Genomic DNA, 21,997 nt, shown 5'->3' with positions numbered 1-21,997 from the left:
TAGACATTAGGCAAAACTCATCCCCTCCTGGAACCCACAACCTTATTTTTTCGCGCACTTTCAGTGGGAATGATCGCTCGACCTACTTTGTCCTCGCGGGAATCTGCTGTGCCATTCTCCTACTCCTCGTCTCCGGGCTCGTACTTTCGTCTTTGCAAACTTTCGAAATAAGTGAGTACTTTTTTACTTGCTTGATTTCAAAATCGGCCGAACTTTAGCTGATACTATTGTGCTTAACTACCTGCATTGTGACAACCGACTAAATGATAATAATCGTGACGATGACAGTTTTTTAAGGCGCAATGTTACCTTGGCGAAACAGCGCATTAACACTAGTCATTGCGCATGGTTCAAAGTGGCATAACCATTTTAAACCAGCGAAGCCAATCCCCAAGGCTAACGATTATACCCATTCTATAACTGAAGGGAACCTGGCTGCAGTGAGCATCGAATTTTGTGAGATGTGGAACGTGTGCAGTAATGTTCTGGGTGTGATATTAAACTACAAAGCGTGTTCTTGAAACACCAACGGAATTAAATGGCGTAGGGCATTAATGCTTAAGAGAAAGGTTTAGAATAACCCCACTATAATTACAACGGAACTGCGTGATCATAAGTGGCAAGTAGCACACTAAAGCAAGGAGTAATTCCAGAATCTGCTACCGGCCGATGTTCACGGCATGCCTTACTGAAACCGAAGTATATGTTTGTGCGGCGGCAGGGTGGAAGTGGGGAGGTTTGTCGGCGCCTTGAGGAGGGACACAACAAGTAAAATGACAGATTTGGGTGAAAGTTTCGGTTCCTGAATATATATTTTTCCTAATAATCAGTGTTCATTTGCCTCGCGACGGAGAAATATAGCCAAATATGTGGTATAAACTTAATAAATTAGGTGTTTTGTATGCCTCGTCCAAAACCATCATGAACATTTCATGATTCTGATAGTCTCAGCGCATCGCGAATTCCTCTGATTACGCTAAGGCGAAATACCAACAGTTTATTACGTTGATGAAGATGAGAGATCAAAGTACAGGGCTTTGGTTGGTTGCAATGCCGCATTACTCTGACCAAAGAATACGAGGCGGTTAACGAGGCATACAGCAGAAAAGCTGAGAGGTTCATTTTCCGAGTTTTTACTTCTTTCTGCGAATGGTATTGCTTGTCCACATAGGATTTCATAACAAATAACAGTATAATGATTTTGGTTTTGATACTTGAATCCTCAGGCGTTGAGCAGTGCAGAAATATTCTCGATTTCACTATTGACATGTGCCATGGGGTTTAAATGTTTATTTTTAAGAAACATTTTCTTAAATATCCGTACTGGACTAACTTTAATTTCAATGAGTCATCACCACCATCATCGGCCTGACCGCGGCCACTGCAGGGCAAAGGCCTCTCCCATGTCTCTCCATTTAACCCTGTCCTTTGCAAACTGCGCCCCTCCCATCCCCGCAAACTTCTTAATCTCATCCACCCACCTAACTTTCTGCCGCCACCCGCTATGTTTGCGTTCTCTTGCAAACCACTCCGTTAATTTTAAGCCCCACCGTTCTGCTCTGCCTGTCTAAGTCACTAGTCATGCTTTGAAGTTCATGTCCTGAGTGACTTAGCAAGGCAATGTCATCAGCGAATCTCAAATTCATTAGGTATTCTTCATTAACTCTTACTCCCAACTGTTGCCATTTCCCCGGAATACCTCCTTTAAGCAGGCGGTGAATAGCATTGGCAAGATCATGTCTCCCTGCCTGACACCTTTCCTTATTGCAATTGTATTGCTTACTCTATGGAGAACTATGGTAGCTGTGCAATCGTTATAAATATCTTCTAATATTGAAGCGGGTAGACGACGACGACGACCAAGAGCGTGGGAAGAGTAGAAGACGACAACGAAGTTCGGACTGTGTTCTCTGTGGTGCCGCTCGCAGCTGTTCTTGTCTATTTGTAAATATTTCTAAATATATTCTTTCCCGCAACATATTTGGTGGAGGTGCGGCTTTCCCCTACGTCTACCGACGACGGAGCTCCGCAGCGGCCGCCAGTTGACTTCACTCATCATGACCCAAGACGCCTCCCAGCAAACCTCAGCCCCGGCCATGACATCACTCGTTCTTTCTCCCCCTCGTGACCCTGGGACATTTTCTGGTACCGACAACACTGACGTCGACGACTGGATCAACATGTACGAGCGAGTGAGTACCTACAACCGCTGGGATTCAACCCTTATGCTCGAAAATGTAATATTATATCTAAAAGACACCCCCCGGGTCTGGTATGAGACCCACGAAGACCATCTGACCAGCTGGGACGTGTGAAAAGAGAAACTCCGCGAATTGTTTGGACGGCCGCTCAGCCGAACACTTGCCGCTAAGAAGGACCTCGCCTCCCGAGCTCAAACATCTACGGAGTCCTATGTGTCGTACATTCAAGATGTGCTGGCCCTCTGTCACAAAGTTGACGCCAACATGCCCGAGTCTGACAAAGTCGGCCACGTGTTGAAGGGAATCGCCGACGATGCCTTCAACTTGCTCGTATACAAGAGCTGCACTACAGTCGACGGAATTATTAAGGAATGTCGACGCTTCGAGGAAGCCAAAAGCAGGCGTATTAGCCAGCCGTACACACGCCTCCACAACACGGCTGCGACTTATTCATGTGAAGACCTGCGACACCGGGAAACTGTAGCGCCCCCAGAAAATGTGAACCGCATCATCCGACGCGAGCTCGAAGCTATGTCCCCTGCCCCCCTGCATCTACATGATGGCGACAACCGTTTGCCTACCATCTCTCTGGTACAAGCTGTCGTCCGCCAAGAGCTTGCCATCCTTGGTTTCCAGCCCGTCAGCCCCGTACGGCCTTCACCACCACCAGAAATCACTGCAATTGCTCCTGGACGACCTTCGTACTTCACTCCACGTCGCCGAAACCCTAAAGACTGGCGGACAACCGACGACAGGCCCATTTGTTTCCATTGCCACCGCATTGGCCACATCTCCCGCCACTGTCGAAATTATTGGTCCCGTCGCAGCACATACCGTCCTCTCAGCGCCCACCGCGACGACGAACAGCCCAGCCACTACACGCCCCCTCCAGCCCAGCACAGTGCTACAGTCGACGGCCAGATTCCCCGCTCCAGCCGCTCCCCGTCCCCCCTGCGTCGACAGCCTCGTTCGCCCCAACGCCGTCGCTCCTCTCCTGTCCCCTACGGACGCTCGCAAGGGGAAAACTAGACGCTGCAGTGTCTGGAGGTAATGCTGCAGTACAGCCCCGGTCCCAAAATCCTAGATTAGCCCTTCGCGCACACCATAATTTGCTCGCCATTCATGTCGATAGAGTGCCTGTGAGAGCCCTGATCGATACAGGCGCGCACGTATCCGTCATGAGTTCAGCCCTACGACGTCGCCTCCGAAAAGTACTGACCCCTGCACCCAAAGCCGTTCTCCGCGTTGCCGACGGCGGAACGCCTCATGTTGTTGGACTATGCACAGCCCGTGTGACCATATCCGGCCGCCATACATCCGTTCTGTTCTCTGTTCTGGACCAGTGCCCTCATGAAGTCATTCTTGGCCTCGACTTCCTGTCTGAGCATTCAGCCCTCATTGACTGCGCCACTAATGTTGTTCAGCTTGACCTTCCTCTTTCTGCTGAGTCGCCGTCCCCAGTTATACACCGTCTTTGTGCTGTCGACTTTGTCCGTCTACCGCCTCAAGCCGCAACTTACATTTCTTTCTCATCTGTTCCCCCTGTACCTGATGGTCACTACGTAGTCACTCCGGAACTTGACGTCGCCCTGACGCGCAGCATTGCGCTTCCACAGATTGTATTTACAATGTCGGCCAACCGAGCGTACCTTCCGGTCCTGAACTTTGGTTCATCCATCCAACCACTCCCGCAAGGCATCTCCCTCGCCACGCTGTGCCCTGCTGCCGAATGTGTGATATCAGTGGTGGACAGCTGTTTACCTTCCACTCAGCAATGCCGGTTGCCTGCGGCCCCATCAACAGCGAACCCAACGGACGACTACGCCGACATGATCGCTTCTGACCTACCGCCGATGCAAGCTCGCGATCTTAGGTGCCTCTTATCATCTTTCCGCGACATCTTCGACTTTGATAGCCGTGTTTTGGCTCGCACCTCTGTGGTGACGCATCACATAAACACCGGTGATTCCGCTCCTCTCCGCAGACGTCCGTACCGAGTGTCCAGCGCCGAACGCACCGTCATAAATCAAGACGTGGACAAGATGCTCGCAAAAGACATCATCGAGCCCTCGTCAAGTCCTTGGGCTTCACCAGTCGTCCTGGTGAAAAAGGACGGCAGCTGGCGCTTCTGCGTTGATTATCGGCACCTCAACCGCATCACAAAAAAAGACATATATCCACTCCCAAGGATCGATGATGCCTTAGATTGCCTCCACGGCGCCAAATATTTCTCTTCAATTGATCTTCGATCGGGGTACTGGCAAATTGCCGTTGATGAAAAGGACCGCGAGAAGACCGCCTTCGTGACGCCTGATGGATTATACCAGTTTAAAGTCATGCCGTTCGGCCTCTGTAACGCCCCGGCTACCTTCGAACGAATGATGGACTCCCTTCTTCGTGGCTTTAAATGGTCCACCTGCCTCTGTTACCTAGACGATGTTGTGGTTTTCTCGCCTACCTTTGCCACGCACCTCGAGCGCCTCTCCAATATTCTGACATATTTCGTAACGCCGGACTTCAGCTGAACTCATCGAAATGCAAGTTCGGTCGTCGCCAACTCACTGTTCTCGGAACCTCGTTGACGCTTCTAGTGTACGCCCAGATCCCATCAAAATTCAAGCTGTGAAGGACTTTCCTCTTCCAAGGTCGTCGAAAGATGTGCGCAGCTTTGTCGGCTTGTGCTCGTATTTTCGCCGTTTTATCAAATATTTCGCCGGCATCGCTCGTCCCCTCACCGATCTTCTGAAGAACGACACCACCTTTACCTGGGGCCCTGCTCAAGAGAACTCATTTTCATCCCTCGTCCATTTGCTGACCACTCCGCCCATCTTAGCACATTTTGACCCGTCGTCTCCCACAGAGGTTCGCACCGGCGCCTCCGGATATGGCATCGGCGCCGTCCTAGCCCAACGTCAACATGGTCAAGATCGAGTCATCGCTTATGCCAGCCGCCTACTTTCAGCCGCAGAGCAAAATTACACCATTACTGAGCGCGAGTGTCTTGCCCTTGTCTGGGCAGTAGCTAAATTCAGACCCTACCTGTTCGGCCGTTCATTCGCTGTTGTCACTGATCACCACGCTCTCTGTTGGCTGTGTTGACTAAAAGATCCCACCGGTCGCCTTGGTCGCTGGGCATTGCGCCTCCAAGAATACTCATACTCCGTCGTGTACAAGTCAGGGCGCCATCACCAGGACGCTGACTGTTTATCCCGATACCCTGTGGAACCACCTGACCTAGAGGACGCTGAGACCCTGCCCTGCCTCTTAGCTATCTCTGATCTTGCCGATATCGCCAACGAACAGCGCCACGACTCATCTTTACGACCTATCTTTGATGGCATCCGTTCTGCAAACCGACCTCCGTCTCTGAACCTTTATGTGCTCCAGAACGGCATTTTGTATCGCCGAAACCTACGCTCCGATGGGCCTCCGCTCCTGCTCGTGATACCCCAACGTCTACGCTCTTCTGTCCTTGAAGAACTGCACGATCTGCCGACAGCCGGTCACCTTGGCGTGTCCCGCACATACGCTCGGGTGCGGCATCGCTTCTTTTGGCCTGGTCTCTATCGTTCTGTCAAGCGTTACGTGGCCGCTTGCGACGTGTGTCAACGTCGGAAAAGGCCCTCCGCAATGCCTGCCGGTCTTCTGCAACCCATCGACATACCTCCGGAACCTTTTCACCGTGTTGGCCTCGACCTTCTTGGCCCTTTGCCGACGTCCCTCTCCGGCAACAAGTGGATCGCTGTCGCAACTGATTATACGACTCGGTACGCCATCACGCGTGCTTTGCCGTCCAGCTGCGCTACCGATGTCGCCGATTTTCTTCTGCAAGACGTCATCCTTCACCACGGCGCCCCTCGTCAACTGCTCACCGACCGCGGTCGTTATTTTCTATCCAGAGTAGTTCACGACATTCTTCGTTCGTGTGACACGCAGCACCAGCTCGCGACAGCTTACCACCCACAAACCAATGGGCTTACGGAAAGGTTCAATCGCACGCTCACCGACATGTTAGCCATGTACGTATCGCCAGACCACCGAGATTGGGACGCAGCCTTGCCTTATGTGACATTTGCATATAACTCTTCCCTTCATGACAGAATAGGCTATTCATCCTTTCTACCTTTTGTTTGGTAGGCATCCCACCTTGCCTTTGGACACACTCATGCCGCCTTCTTCAGCCCCCACCACTGCTTACGCTCGGGATGCCATCTCCCAGGCCACGCGGGCGCGCCAAATAGCACGTAGTAGGCTCCAAGCCTCTCAAGTTTCCCAAAAGTCAGCCTACGACCGCCGTCACCAGGCCGTCGAATATACCCCAGGATCACTCGTCCTTCTCTGGACGCCCTCTCGCAGCGTCGGTCTCTCCGAGAAGCTCCTTTCGCACTACCGTGGCCCTTACCGTGTCGTGCGCCGTGTTACCGACGTGAACTATGAAATTGCTCCCCTTGAAACCTCGCCATCGTCCTCTGGCGCCACCACCGACATCGTCCACGTCTGTCGCCTTAAACCTTATCACGACGCTCATACGTCGCCGCCCTAACGCCGAGACGGCGTTTCAGCAGCCGGGGGTCCTGAAGCGGGTAGACGACGACGACGACCAAGAGCGTGGGAACAGTAGAAGACGACAACGAAGTTCGGACTGTGTTCTGGGTGGTGCCGCTCGCAGCTGTTCTTGTCTATTTGTAAATATTTGTAAATATATTCTTTCCCGCAACAATATTCTCACGTCATACTCTTCTGCACCCTGATGCCGCAATGCCTGCATGACAACTGAGGTTTCAACTGAGTCAAATGCTTTCTCGTAATCAACGAATGCTATGTATAGGGTTGGTTATATACTGCGCTTTTCTCGATCACCTGATTGATAGCGTGAATATGGTTTATTGTCGAGTATCCTTTACGAAAGCGTGCCTGATTATTTGGTTGATTGAAGTCTAAGGCTGTCCTGACTCTATTAGAGATTGCCATAGTAAATACCTTTTCAACTTCAATTTCAATGAGTACAAGCTACATAAGAAAAGCACTAATGGGTCGATTGCACAAAATAAAGTCTTTGTGCACATGTTGACAAAAAACTTCCAGGTTGTTAGCATTCACCCACCCGAGGAGGTCCTCGATGTCTTTAAATACGAGTTAATTGTATGTATTCGGAAAAACCAATTGGTAGCCTAAAATGAAATCATTAAGGGATACACATCTGTGGGAAACATTGTTACATTTAACCTTAAATAACGGAAGTAGTTTTTACTGCCGCGTTTTATCTTGGCAAACCTGCACTTCCACGAATATCGAGAAAATGAAATTTCCCATATTTACTTAACGTGAGAAATAAGCATGTAATTTTTATTGTTAAAATGATATTGTGTACTTTTGAAGGGCCCTATATTCGGCGAGGCGTTTGATTTGTTACATGAAAGCAGGTTCAATGGTTTCTGTATTTTATTGATTAGAAGCTACAGTTCCCCCTCACAGATCTCTAAGAAAATCATTCTTCAATAAATATGTTAGTAGAGTAGTGACAGCAATTTATGGTCACAAAATCCGTAGCGGGAAAACATTAGCCTAACCGAGAGATCAGTGTAGGCATAACGGTGGAACGAGCTTTTTCATTGTTAACAACCCGTCCAGCTTCATTGTACAGAACTGTGGACCCTGCGAAGCTGCAGGTTTCTCTGAGAGTGTGCTGCTATTGCCACTGCCAGGGAGCACAGTAGTCTGCATATCGCGTAATTTTCATATGAGCAAATTTTCGAACCTCATCTATATAAGATGCAAAAATACGATGCCAAAGAACAGGCGCAGGGTCACGAATAAATGAAACGGAGTCGAGCTGTGATGTTAAGATTAATATTTTGTGTTTGGTAAGGATGTTTTAGATAGAATCTCTAGCTGCTCGCATGCTGCCTACATCTGTCATGTGGGGAACTTGTGTGCTGATGCAACGTAAATGAGGGCTGCATTAACGGAAGAAACGCGTCAAGCCTACATGGGATTGCCCATGGAATGCCGCAGTCGGTCCTACATTGGCGGGGCGCACACATCGACGTACAGGCATGCTATCCCTAAGCACTTTTTCACTTGGATAATTTGAATTCTGCACAGTGGTAACCTGATTTTATAAATGATATTTATAAGGAATCTGCGCATTTTACTTGATTCCAAAAATTACATATATGTGTATGGCTGACGGACTAAGGCGAATTGAGAAAAACGACATGACCATGGTTAGAAATGACTGAACCACCTTTCTGGGTTGCTCTATACCACCTCGGACTTTCAAGAGCCGGAAGATAAGCTTTATTATAAACAAAGATAACATTTCCTTGAGGGGTCATCGGTGCAAGAGCCCTCGGGGCTAGGTCAAACACCTTGCGCTGTTCACCAGCTTTTGTGGCGAGAAGGGCGGTCTTCCGGGAAGTTGGAGTGGCCGTGTGAATGGGCACTACACAATGTAATGTGGGCGCTGCCATACATAGTAATACATGAAGGGGAGAGGGAGGCTGCTCCGAAGGTAGGCAGAAAAAGTAGGTAAAGTGACTCTCCAAGTCTGACCCTTTTGCGCTGAGATATAGGGGCTCTCGCGACTTTGGGCGTGGTTTCCTTGTCACTGAGGTTTCTGAAGGCGGTGCCGTCGTGTCGGCGGAAGGGGTTGTCGCAATGCCCGTCTCTTCTTTCTCTTGATCTCTTCTGTCACATCTGCCGCCGCGGTGGCTCAGTGGCTATGGTGCTCGGCTGCTGGCCCGAAAGACGCGGGTTCGATCCCGGCCGCGGCGGCTGAATTTCTTTGGAGGAGAAATTCTAGAGGCCCGTGTACTGTGCGATGTCAGTGCACGTTAAAGAACCCCAGGTGGTCGAAATTTCCGGAGCCCTTCACTACGGCGTCTCTCATAGCCTTAGTCGCTTTGGGACGTTAAACCCCATAAACCAATCTTCTGTCACATCTCTCTCAACTCTCTTCTGTCTGCACGTGGCAGCAATTGAAGATCAGCTTAGGCCAGCAGCATACCCATGCGCTTCTTTTTTTTTGTTTTTCCTTTAGTCGCAACGACAACATTATATTTCGAAACACACACTTCTGGGCTCCCAGTTCTGGGCCCCACATACAGTCGGACCTGGCAGCTAACAATGCCTGCATGTAGTTGTAACTTAAAGGGCAAGTGCAAAGGTTTTAGAATTTGGGAGCTTTAAAGAAGCTGAATATGTGAAAGTCGCAGGTAAAGCATGCGAATTCATTTTAAGCTAGCAATTAAAATGGCTACGTAAACGCCAAATATTGTCGCTATGGCATTCAAGTTTCTCCAAAACGCATAGCGGCAAGTGGGGACCTCATGATGACGTCATCCACTGTACCGATACATTTTCAAAGCATAAACGCTCATATTCAAGGAAGGAAACAAATGCCACCGAAGGCAAAGTCCGCCGAGCGTTGTTTGGCGGCGTTTAACGGCGGACGGCAAGGTGTGGTTGACGACAACGGAAATTTGAAATCTTACCTTCCGGTACGTCACACCGAGCTTCGCCGCCCCCCTCTGGTGCTGTGAGGAGAACCCTGAACTTAAAGTTTTGATTACATCTTCATTTTGAATTCGAACGCACAAATGCTTCCCGTGATATGCCTACATCCGAAATAAATTTTAATCTTTCAATACAGCAGAACTTTCGAAAAATGGTGCGGTTGCCCTTTGATGAAAATTTCAGGTGGGCTGTTTGGTCGGAGTGACATGTGAAAATTTAGTGTTTGAAGTTGGGCCCTGAGGGACTACTGGGAGCAACTGGGTATGGGGCAATTATAAATATCGGCATCGAGCCCTTGTTGATTACATGTGGCTAAGCCTAAGTCGGAGCTGTCGCCATAGCACCGGCATCGGTCAGATCTCTGTGCTAGAGAGACTATTCGCGATGAAACCCAAAACCCTGCAGTGTGCCATGCACAGGGAATGTAAGCAGCCCCCATGGGCTACGTACATCGGTCCCAAACAAGAGCGATTGGGACATTTGAGAGACGCCCACTTGAGGCTCGTGTGGGATCACGTTTCAGATCCCACAATGATCCGATAGGGGCTCGGATGGGCTGCCCACATCGGACCTACAGGAGCCGCCTTGGATAGCCCACTTTATGCTACATTGGCATTGCTATGTACTGCACTGGCTCACTGTGGAGATTCTGTTTTATCATTTAACAAGCCAGCCAATCTACATTTCGCAAGTTAAAATCCCCTTACTGGAAGATTTCGTCACAAGATTTAACATTTGCATGGAAGATTTTCTCTAGTTTAGATGAACGGTTAAGCTGCGAGGCTGCAGCTCTTGTAATGCGTCTAATGGCATTGTAAAAGTTGCAAAAATGTCGTTTAGATAGTGTACGTCTAGAATTCATAGGGCGTTTAGGGAGGACTTGAAGATAATACAGACACCCCTGCATTTAACGCCGTTATCAATCCTGTAGAGAGTGTAACCATTGGGTATGAAGTTATAATCACACTTTATCATTCAGCAAGGTTTCTCTCAAAATGATTACACTATTAAATATTTGACACTCCTAGAATTAACATTTGTTAGTCTTGCGGAGAGGAAATAAGGGCTTTTACATCAGTGACAGCTCGTTTTACTTAATTTAGAGCGGCAGTATTTCCTCTTCTTCCTTCTTCATCATTCTTTTTCTTCTTGCTTTCTCCCTTCTCTGTTCCAAGTTTTGTTTCGACCTCGGCCCTCTGTGGCCAATCCTCTCGGAGATGCTGCAGTTGCAGAAAGATGTATTTGTGCCTTTCTGCTTATGGGATGACTTAAAGCTTGCCATTTGAAGTAACACAAAGTGAATTTTCACCCTATTGCCCACCTGGTGGCGTTCTGGCCGGTCTTTCAAATATTTCGCGAAAATATTGTCCCATCTCATACCAAGTTTATCGTTTAACTCGCACGTCTCTTGTCTATGCTTTAAATAAGTACATTCTTTCAGCGCCATAGTCTGTCTGCTATGACTCAGAACGCCAGAGCTCGCAATTCATGTTCAAAGGCTGCATATTCCAATTCGGAAACCTGCGCAACAAAATCACTTGCTCCGTGTAAGTGCTGTTCGGTGCTCTCGCTACGCTAAGCTACTCTGCAGAGCTTATTAAGCGACAGCGTGGGAGCGACCGTTCGAAGCAAACCCAGATGTCCTGTGACAAAGACATGATTTGGCCGAGAGGATCGCGACGTCATCACCACACGACCTCTTGCCAGTAAATTAACCACCCTCCTAACAACCATACAGTGCAACTGCGATGACATTAGCACAGATTTCTCATTGGGGCTATAAGGTCGTGACGTCACACGAACTTAAAATTGAATAGGAGATCAAGGTAAACCGTGATCATAACGTCGCTCCATGATTCAAATGTAACAATGATGTGCAAAAATGTGGATTAAATTAATTGCACTTAAATGAAAATTCAGGTGTGCTGTGGATGTAACAATGGACTCTTTGGTAGTGATTGAGCTCCGTCACGCCTAGGCCATCGAGGCACGCTCAATGGATTTGGTTGAAGATGTGTCTTGTGTGTCTGGTAGTGAACAAAAAACAATTAGTGTCCAGTCCTTAGCCACTGCAGCACAGGGCACTAAAGTACCGTTAAAAAACATTCTGCAAGGCTGCAATGTGCGCTTGAGAATTGGTGCATATCCAGTTGCTGTTTACGGCTTTTGGGGTCTCAACGTACCAAACCAACTCAAGCTATGAGCGACGCCGTAGTGAAGGGCTCTGGAAATTTCGATCACCTGGGATTCTTTAACGTGCACTAATATCGTACAGTTCACGGGATTCTAGAATTTCGCGTCCACCTAATTTGACCGCCACGGCCGGCATCGAACACAAGTCGGCAGCCGAGCGCCATAACCACTGAGACAGCGTAGTTCAGTCCACTTCCGCAGAGTCCGCATGTCCAACTGCGTAGAGAGTTTCTAACGCTATACCTTTCTACTTGCTAAGGGTTTGGTTAGCACTACAAGAATTTTTTGTACTTTCGTATGCGTAGATCGTAAGCTAACTGTCGAACTGATTGTGTTGGCCTACTTGCAATTCACTCATTGCCTTCTCGGATGCATGTTTTAAGTGTTGCTAAACAATAAGAAATTCTTTGCTGACGGCAAAGCACAGTTCACTAACCCAACGAGGAACGGGCAATGTAAGAACACTATAAAACTGTTGTCGCTGCTATATCGAATTCCAGGGCAAGCATTTAGAAACCCAAATAGCGCATAAAAAGGGATTGATGAGCATGTTGCCGTGAGTGTTGGAAAAAATATCTATTCCTGAAGAACACGGCCGACGGTCCTGTATACCAGCGAATGCACGGCATCGTGACCGCCGTCGATATTAGAACGCTTTATAAAGCCGACGTCAGCAAGATCGTGATAATCTTCGTAACTGCCAGTGTTTCTATGGATCCCCGTAGAATGTAGGTCAGAATCGTCTTTTCTTGGGCTAGTTGGTTTTTCATGATGTAGGAGATAGCAACGCACACAAAACAAGGACGGACAGAAAAGGGAACGAAACACAGCACTGACTACTTTCAACTGAGCTTTAGTAAAAAAATAAGCGACTTTTATACAATGAACTTTAACATGTTACTCAGAAGATGTCGAAACGTCCTACTACATGTCCCATCTAAAATCACTTATACTCTAGATAAACCCTGATAATGAACGTGATTGAAAACACTGAGGAATCCTGAGAAGACATCAGAGGTCTATCAGATGAAACAGGTTAGATTTGTGCAACGCCCACCTTTTTTCTTAAGACACGTGCCGCTTAAAACCATCTAAGGGTGTAGCAAAGCAGACATTTCGGCTAGTTGGTGTGAATTCATGGTGGAAAAAACAGCGCAAACTAAGACAAAAAACACAGAAAAGAGGGGAGACACTACAAGCGCTTGTAGTGTCTCCCCTCTTTTCTGTGTTTCCTGTCTTAGTTTGCGCTGTTTTTTCCACCATCTAAGGGTGTCATGATTAACAACGGTGAAGAAACAACAATTGAAAACCCTGTCAAAAAAATTTGATACCAAAATGCAAAAGCAGGGTGAAGCTGTATACGGGCTCTCGTTGTCAAAAAAGTAAAAGAAAATAAAATGACAAAAGACAGGACTGAAACGGCATAAAAACATATTAACTAAAACAACATAAAACCCATATTATTCCACCATTTAAAGAGTGTCCAACTTTACGGGTGCGCGCCTGCGGCCTGCAAGAATCCAAGTTCTTTATCCAGGAGCACTAAGCACTCAGCGCTGACGCACATGTCCTCTTTCTGTCCCATGGCTTTAGCCACGATAATCTCCCTCGTGGTCTGATCGCTGCTTCTACCTAAAATCGTAGTGTCCTGGAACCGTGGTATGCACTTATTGCATTCGCTGCAGTGCACAGCGAGATTGCCTTCTCGTATGTTTCTCTTGCGCAGATTGTCATAATTATTGTTGTGTTCGCGGAGTCGGTCGTTAAGGCATTGACCCGTTTGTCCTATATAGCCTTTCCCGCTACTTAACAGAATATGATACACAACATCTTTGGTACAAGGCACAAGCGAAGTCCGGTGTTTTTTGGAGCACTGCACACGTGGTGTACCACACGTCTGAGTAAGCTTGCAAAGCTTTGACAGCTTTTCCGGGGCGGAAAACAATACCCTCAACTTCACTTTTTTGGCTATCCGTTTCAAATTGTGGGAGATGCTGTGCAAATAGGGTACTACAACCAGGTTTCGTTTCTGTTCACTCTCAGCCGAGGCTTTCACACTTCCCTTGCTTTTACTTTTCACTTCCCTGTAGATTCGTTCAGCCACCGAGATGATGATCTGCTCCGGATAACCACTTTCTTTCAACCTTGCAGTCTATTGATAAAAACTGCGCCCCATGGTATGTGGACAGGATTTTTGGAAAGCATTTGTCAAACACAGGTTAATAATGAAACGTTTTACTAGTTTGGAATGTGCCGAGTTGAACTGGAGGACACTTTTTTGCCTCGTGGATCGTATGTCCAGCAGATATGATCTCTCGTACACGTGATACCTAAATCTAGGCACCGGATTGTGTCGTTAGTCGGCAGCTCATGCGTTAACTCGAGTTAACTCGAACAATCTCTGAAAGACTAACAATGCTTGCGTTACATCTGCGTGAAAAGATTCATCGCTATCATCAAAAAGAATTAAATAACCAACTACATATATGAACACTTTTACGGCGTTGAACTCTACCGGGTGACACCTCAACATGTTGTCAAGATGGCCTAACAAAAAATATCACTGAGGATGGGTGCCAAGCAGGAACCTATGCATACGCCTTGTTTTTGCAAAACAAAGCTGTCAAAACTTTGCAAGCTTACTCAGACGTGTGGCACACCACGTGTACAGTTCTCGAACAAACACCGGACTTTGTTTTGTACCTTGTACCGAAGCTGTTGTGTATCAGATTCCGTTAAGCTGCGGGAAATTCTATATAGGACAAACTGGCCGATGCCTTAACGACCGACTCCGAGAACACAACAATAATTATGACAATCTGCGCAAGAGAAACATACGAGAACGAAATCTCGCTGTGCACTGCAGCGAATGCAATAAGTGCATACCACGGTTCCAGGACACTACGATTTTAGGTAGAAGCAGCAATCAGACCACGAGGGAGATTATCGAGGCAAAAGCCATCGAACAGAATGAGGACATGTGCGTCAGCGCTGAGTGCTTAGTGCTCCTGGATAAAGAACTTGGATTCTTGCAGGCCGCAGGCGCGAACCCGTAAAGTTGGACACTCTTTAAATGGTGGGATAATATGGGTTTTATGATGTTTTAGTTAATGTGTTTTTATGCCGTTTCAGTCCTGTCTTTTGTCATTTTATTTTCATTTACTTTTTTGACAAATTTTGGTATCAAAATTTTTTGACAGGTTTTTCCATTGTTGTTTCTTCACCGTTGTTGATCATGACACCCTTTAGATGGTTTTAAGCGGCACGTGTCTTAAGAAAAAAAGGTGGGCGTTGCACAAATCTAAGGCGTTTCATCTGATTGACCTCTCTTGTCTTCTCAGGATTCCTCAGCGTTTACAATCACGTTCATTATCAGGGTTTATCTAGAGTATCAGTGATTTTAGATGGCACATGTAGTAGGACGTTTCGACATCTTCTGAGTCACATGTTCAATATTCTTTGTATAAAAGTCGCTTATTTTTCCAATAAAGCTCAGTTGAAAGTAGTCAGTGCTGTGTTTCGTTCCCTTTTCTGTCTATCCTTGTTTCGTGTGCGCTGCTAACACCTACAGCGTAAAATGTAGTATATTCTTTTTGATGCCTGGAAACTGTTGTGAAACCTTGAAACAGGTAAGGTGCTTTACATTGGAAAGGCAATTTCAGGCGGTCGGCGAAGACTACGAAGAAAAAAATTATGACAGATTGTGCAATAAGAGTAGACGATATCATTGCTGGCTCAAAAACTAGTGTAGCGAACGATAAAGGATACATGGCAATATAATATGGAAAGTAATAAATAAACCGAAGAGCCAGGAAGGAACCTGAAAGAACCGCAGGCACCAGAACCAAATTGTACCAACGCCGGGCGATCGTTGGTAGAAACTTGCATGATCGGCAGTCCCGCTGACCCAGGCATTTAGTGAAAGCGCTAGCATTCTGAGACTCTTGTCCGACTTTTGGCCCCTGACTGGCCGAACGCTGGCATGACTTTTGCTACTGCACATTGGACAATAAAGTTTTATGGACACCTTTCCAGTTTTCAAGCACTGGCATCTAGCTTTCGGAAACCAGCACCAAAGTTTTCGAAAACTGATCCATTTTTAGGATACCGGCGCATGCAACCTAAGCAACCGAAAGTACAATGACCGGCATCATAGATGCTTCATTCTACCTAGCAGATATTCATAAAACAAGGGAGCCAAATAGTTAAGAACAGAACACATTTATTTCATATAGTTTCAAAGGCATTCTTCTAGTGCACGCGCGATGGCCTGCTCACGACCAGCCAGGGCTATCTCCTTGTCCTTGGAAGCCTACTCTTAAATCAGACAATCTGGCCGTTACATTCACAGAAATCACAGATTACTACAAGGAGGAGCACCGGCACTACCCGGCCCCTTGTAAGGGTCTGGATCGCGCTGACGAGCGCCTGCTCGTCAAAATTCTCACTAACACTGTACTGTACTGTGCCGGGCGGTGCTTAAACAGTTCAACACATCCTTTGATGGCACGTGCCAGTTCTGTGGGGAGGTGGCTGACACCATCCACATGGTTTAGGCGTGTCAATCAAACCCGTCTATCCCCCCAACCGCATCAGAGAGGACTGGGAGGCGGCCCTCGTCGGTTGTCAGGACCTAAAGACCCACAAGGCCTTGGTTCACCGGACGCGGGCGGCGTTGCTTGCCAATGGGGCCCCGGAATAGGGGCTCCACCTAGTATTGTGAGGGGAAAGGGCCAATAGGGCCTATCCCAATCAACTCTCTGTAAAAAAAAAATAATACACGATAAATGTTTTTCACTACCACCGTGGGGAGTAAGGGAGAGGACAGTCCAAGAGCCTGTTGGTAGAACACATTAGAAAATCATTCATTGTCAAGTTCGTTCCCGTGCTCATGTATAAGGTTGGACACCACGGCTAGGCATGATGCTGTAGCACGGTTGAGGCATCCACAAAAAACTTAATGGAGCTGTCCTCCAGTCAACTAATGTGTCACACCGGAACTAATCGTTGCACTCCTCTTGCAAAACAAGTGTTGCACTGCAGTGAAACAAATTCCTGGCCCATCTCTTGCGCAATGATGTTAGACACGTCGCAACTACAAATAGATGCATGATGTTATGGTCATCACCCAAGTACGGTCATCGAGAAGAAAGAGAGAAAAGATTAAATGATACTGCAGTTTGTGGGACACAATGCGCGCGAAGATACTCGCATCACATTTTACAGGATTATTTGTAATTTATGCTTAAGAACTAACGCCGAACTAGTTGCATTAAGTGTCGCACCGTACAAGAAACATAATCAATGTGACACAGACAAATTTATGTGGTATTCAAAGCAAATGAACATATAATTTTTATTATTTTCATGACTAGGTATTTCTGGACTGCGATCTGAATTTTTTTTAGCTTTTTATTCAAATAAATTTAAGCACAGGTTGTAGCTACTCCTTCACATGAATATCAAAAGAACGTTTTTGAAGTTATTTTTCGTATGCGGATAAAAAACAGCTTGCAGTTTTTGCAAAATTTTGCGGAACGCAATTTACCGAGGACACCTTAGTTTAAAAAAATCAAACACTATATTTGTTCCTTCACAAGCATACGCACGCAACGCAGTAACGAAATCTCTGACTTGAAATCCAGATGGAATCACCCATACGATACTCCTGTGTCATCGCTTTTTTTTCCTTAAGAGATAACTTGGGCTAGGGCTAAATTGGGATTTTCTAGTATGCTTGCAAATGTGCCACGTAAAGAGAAACAGTAAATAACTATTAAGGCGGAAGGCTTTAATGTCTCATCGTTGTAAGCAGCAGTTGTCGACAGAAAATGTCACGCTTTTCAATTGGTGGAAACGGTCGTGACGTCACAGTGCGCGAATTTCAAACGGGGCCAATTGTACTTTGGCTAGTAACCATGCAACCAATTGAAGGGATCGTATAGTGATGCTCCAAGTAAGTGGGATAGAGCTTAGTTAATTGCTTAATTACCAATTAGCCTAATTAGCTTTGCTAGTCAGTTCATATAAATAAATAAAACCGATTAAGAAATTGGTCGAGCTCAGGAATCGAACCCCGGTCTTCGGCGTGAGAGACGAGCATGCTATCCACTCCGCCATGCCAGCTCGATGGTTTGGAATGAACAAAGGCGCGTCTAGTGACTGCGGTGTGTTCGCTCACTCTCATCTTCCTCCCTTCCCTTCCGGCGAGGTTTAGGTGTCCACCGAGATACGAGAGACAGATACATTTCCTTTCCTCAAAAACCAATTTACCGACGAGCGAGGCGTAAAACCGAATTGGCGATGGCATTCTATGGACTCCTTGGCAACGTTGCAAGACGCTGTCGCGTTCCACTCTTAGGGGCGAAGCTTAACATCTTAACCACACATCAGTGACCACACTTCAGGTCAAAAAAGTGCCCCCCTGAATTCTGTGAGAGAGTTACTGCGTAATTTACGGCGAGAGTTACTGCGAGAGTTACGGCGAATCATCGGATAAAGTAGGCAACATGTTGTGCCTGAGAGAAATTTCGCCTGCTTTAAAGTCTAGCGTAGGACCACATTAATGCAAAAAGTCAACAACCAGAATAATTTCATGTGTGGCACGCAGTAGCACAAAAAATCGCCGATGATTACGTCATCTCCTGATGCGAAAATTGAGCGCAGCTCATCAGCTGTTTCAGCTTTTGCATATACTGAGGCAAAGAATTCGAGCAAGATATTTATGTACAATTACAGACAACTTGTTATTTTTCACACATTTCCTTCTTCAAGAAACACTTCACTAACAGCTCTTGATTGTCATGAGCTTTGTGGTCGGAGAAATAGATGCATATATGCTCGACTTGCTGCACCAATGCCTGATTCTCAAAGGCGAGGTCTGCGCACGTATTTCGCGAGGTTGTCACAGCCGTGGGAGGCGTAACGAACGAGAGGACAGGGATGTTCTCCGGCATAAGTGGTAAGAAATTGCTGCTTCTCTTTATATCTACATTAAGGTCGCCACCCACCCTGCCACCCTGGCAGGAGGTGTGATCGGTTTTTCCAGGCTCTGAATGCCCTGCAGTTTTATTGAATGATTTCGAATTGTTCTAATTTGCTAGTTTTCTGAGAAGGTTTGCTAGCCATATCGATGTTTTTATTGTTACGGCGCTGGGTAGCCATTCGGTCCACGGGCCAGCGAAGCCCCAGCCGAGGGCTGCATCAACGCCGTGGCCATCGGGCCGGAACCGCTTGCTTTGACTGCCTATCGGGGAGCTGTTTTATGTTATAGCTGCGCGGGGTCCCAGCAGACAATAATTCTGATTCGGGAGCTGACCCACGGTAGCACCACCTTAAGGACACAACAAGTAAACTGGGCCGCAATGCCGGGGAGCATTTCAACGAATGCAGACTTGAACATGTATTGAAAGTACTCGCGGACTGCAATCATGAGCTGGTTCGGGAGGGGTGCCACCGTCTCCTCCAACTGCTAGGCTCTACGCTCCACGGGACGGATCCAGTGCGCGCTCCAGGGTAAGGGATCGCCTCTCTCCACACATGGAATGTAACGGCCTATTTGCAGACACTATGTTTGGTTTCCTCCCGCATATGTGTGCACCAGGACATAGTACGATCCAAAGCCATGCAACAAAACGACAAGGCCATTCTCGCCCTCGATCTTAAGGGGCGTTTGACAATTTTAAACATGCTAGAATACTGTCTAGCTTGAACACCACTAACTGCGGGGTGAAGTCCTTCACCTATGTCAGATTCTTTCTGCGCGTCAGGCATTCCTCTGGATCGATGACGAGGAATACGGCCCATACGCTATGGTACACAGGGTACACCATAGGGGGCGGTGTTATCGCCGCTCCTTTTCAACATCGTCATGAAGCACCTCCCCGGCCAACTTGCCCAGGGGGAGGGTATAAAACACGCGTTCTATGCAGGCGATATTATAATGTGGACCACCGAGGGGAGCCTTGTATAGATGGAGAACCACCTTCAGCAGACCGCCTCCGTAGTCGATGCATATGCTACCGACTGTGGTCTCCAATGTGCTGCAGTCAAACCAGAGCTTCTACATGTGAGACCAAATCACCAAGACAACACATCTCTGCACATATCTCTGTCGGGAGGTTCCATCACAGAAGTGGCAGAGCTCCGGATCCTGGGTCTGTTCATCAATAACAGGCTTAGGCCGGATCTGCTATAGCGAAACACAAGCGCAGAGGCGAACAGGTAGGGCGCATGATACACTGCGTTTCCACTAGCGGGGTGGTCTGCGGGACACGGACTCGCTACGGCTCGCCCACTCCTTCGGGACCAAGCTGGAACCCCTACGTTGTGTCATACCTACGCACCACCAAACAAGGCGAGCGCATTGACGCCACCTTTAGGAAGGCAACAAAGCGAGCACTGGACCTCTTGTTGACTACATCCAATGCCAAACTGAAGGCGTTGCGTTGCTAGACGCTCACCGCGTGAACCACTATACGCAGCTCACGCAGACGGCTCCAGGTCGCCGCCTGGTAAACCGCTTACACATCCATACTAGAGGGGACGGAGAACGTTCCGGTGCTATGGCGCCATATGCTCTGGGTCGCTCCGCTCCCGCTAAAGATAGACATGACTTCACATGAAGGCAGACGACAAGCGTGGGTTTGCGCGACTGAAACGCAATATGGATCTAAACTGGTCGTGTACTAGGTTGACATCGCAGGGCCGTCACCCGCGGGATTGTACATGGCTGCAGTAGTCCATCGGGGAATGAAGGTCGATGGGCTATCTTTTCGGGCCCCAATTTCAACGCGAGCAGAAGAAGTTGCAAAATCTCGCTGCCACCGATCAAAATCGAGAAAGGGTATCACAGACTCTCGCCGGGCCTGAGAACACTATCTTGCAGGCGAAATGTCACCTCTTGCCTCCCAAATTCTAAGTCTGGTTCTTATCTATCCAACTCGCTCAAATGTTACTCTGCGCTCCTGGCTACCATGGTCTACGAGGCAATCAGGCCGCTGATGCAGCCGCCCGAGCGCTCACACAGTGCCCTCCTAATCCTAGCTCTCCTGGCTCAGACGCTCATAAACCGCTACTGCGGTTCCGCGAAATCTTAATTCATCAGTGCGGCATCCATTGCCTCTGCTCGGCTCCTGCCAATGGGCTGAGTACGGAGGAGAAGTGAACTCTGCAGACAAGAACTCTTCTCTTTCCTGCCATGCGAAGCACTTTGATCCGAACACAGATGGGCGCTGCTCGCACTGTGGAGAGATCTGCGATATCTTTTACATGATGTGCGCATGTACTCAGAATCCTTACTTTCTTCTTCACCCGAGAGGCATGGGAGACTGCCCTCCTCCACTGCTCTACACTGGAGTCGTAAAGGGCTCTAGTAAAGCGAGCGGGAGAGGGGGCCTCGCCGTGCGGTCTCCCGGATTAAGGATACCGACCATGTAGTGCAGTCTTCTGATGCCCAAATACTCTGAGTATTAAAAATGTTTTGCACCCCCACCACCCTGGTAGGTGGCAGTTAATGATTGATCGCGAGAGTTCGCTTACCGTTGTCAGCTCTAACGCACGTAGCTAACACCTCTCTCTCTGTCTGTCATCATCGCGCGTACCTGTTATCGCTATTCAGGCGTCCACTCACCCAGGGAGCCAGTTATGCGCACTTCCTTTGCTTAAAATGATCGGATTGTAAAACATCGTCAAAGCCAATCCCATTGCTTCGGCGGCGCCTTTCGGGCACAACGTTGTGAATGCCTGCAGCCCACATCTCTCTCTCATCACCCCACGTAGCTATAAGCGCGATTCAGGCGTTTACTAACCCAGGGCGCCAGTATTATCACCTCCTTTCCTTAAAATGGTCGGAGTGTAAAATGTTCCAACGGCAATGAACACAATGAACACCAACGGCCTATGGCTTCAGCGCTGCGTTTCTAGCACAAAGTTGTCGATGCCTGCAGCTCACATCTTTCTAACATCCGATTACCTATAAGCACGATTCAGGCTTTCACTGACCCAGGGAGCCAGTTATGCGCACCATGGCTTCAACGCCTGTGGCTTCAGCGCCGCGTTTCTGGCACAACGTTGTCAATGGCAAC

General features: G+C 47.8%; 1 pseudogene; it reads left to right on the top strand.

Moving 5' to 3' along the window:
* The first annotated feature begins 2,180 nt into the window (after positions 1 to 2,180).
* Positions 2,181 to 3,230, top strand: LOC149326738 (uncharacterized; annotated as a pseudogene).
* Positions 3,231 to 21,997: the final 18,767 nt, after the last annotated feature.

The sequence above is a fragment of the Amblyomma mixtum genome, chromosome 10 (genome assembly GCF_055824585.1).
Source record: "Amblyomma mixtum isolate Tamu chromosome 10, ASM5582458v1, whole genome shotgun sequence".
NCBI lineage: Eukaryota > Metazoa > Arthropoda > Arachnida > Ixodida > Ixodidae > Amblyomma > Amblyomma mixtum.
This window is presented reverse-complemented; position numbering and strand designations above follow the sequence as displayed.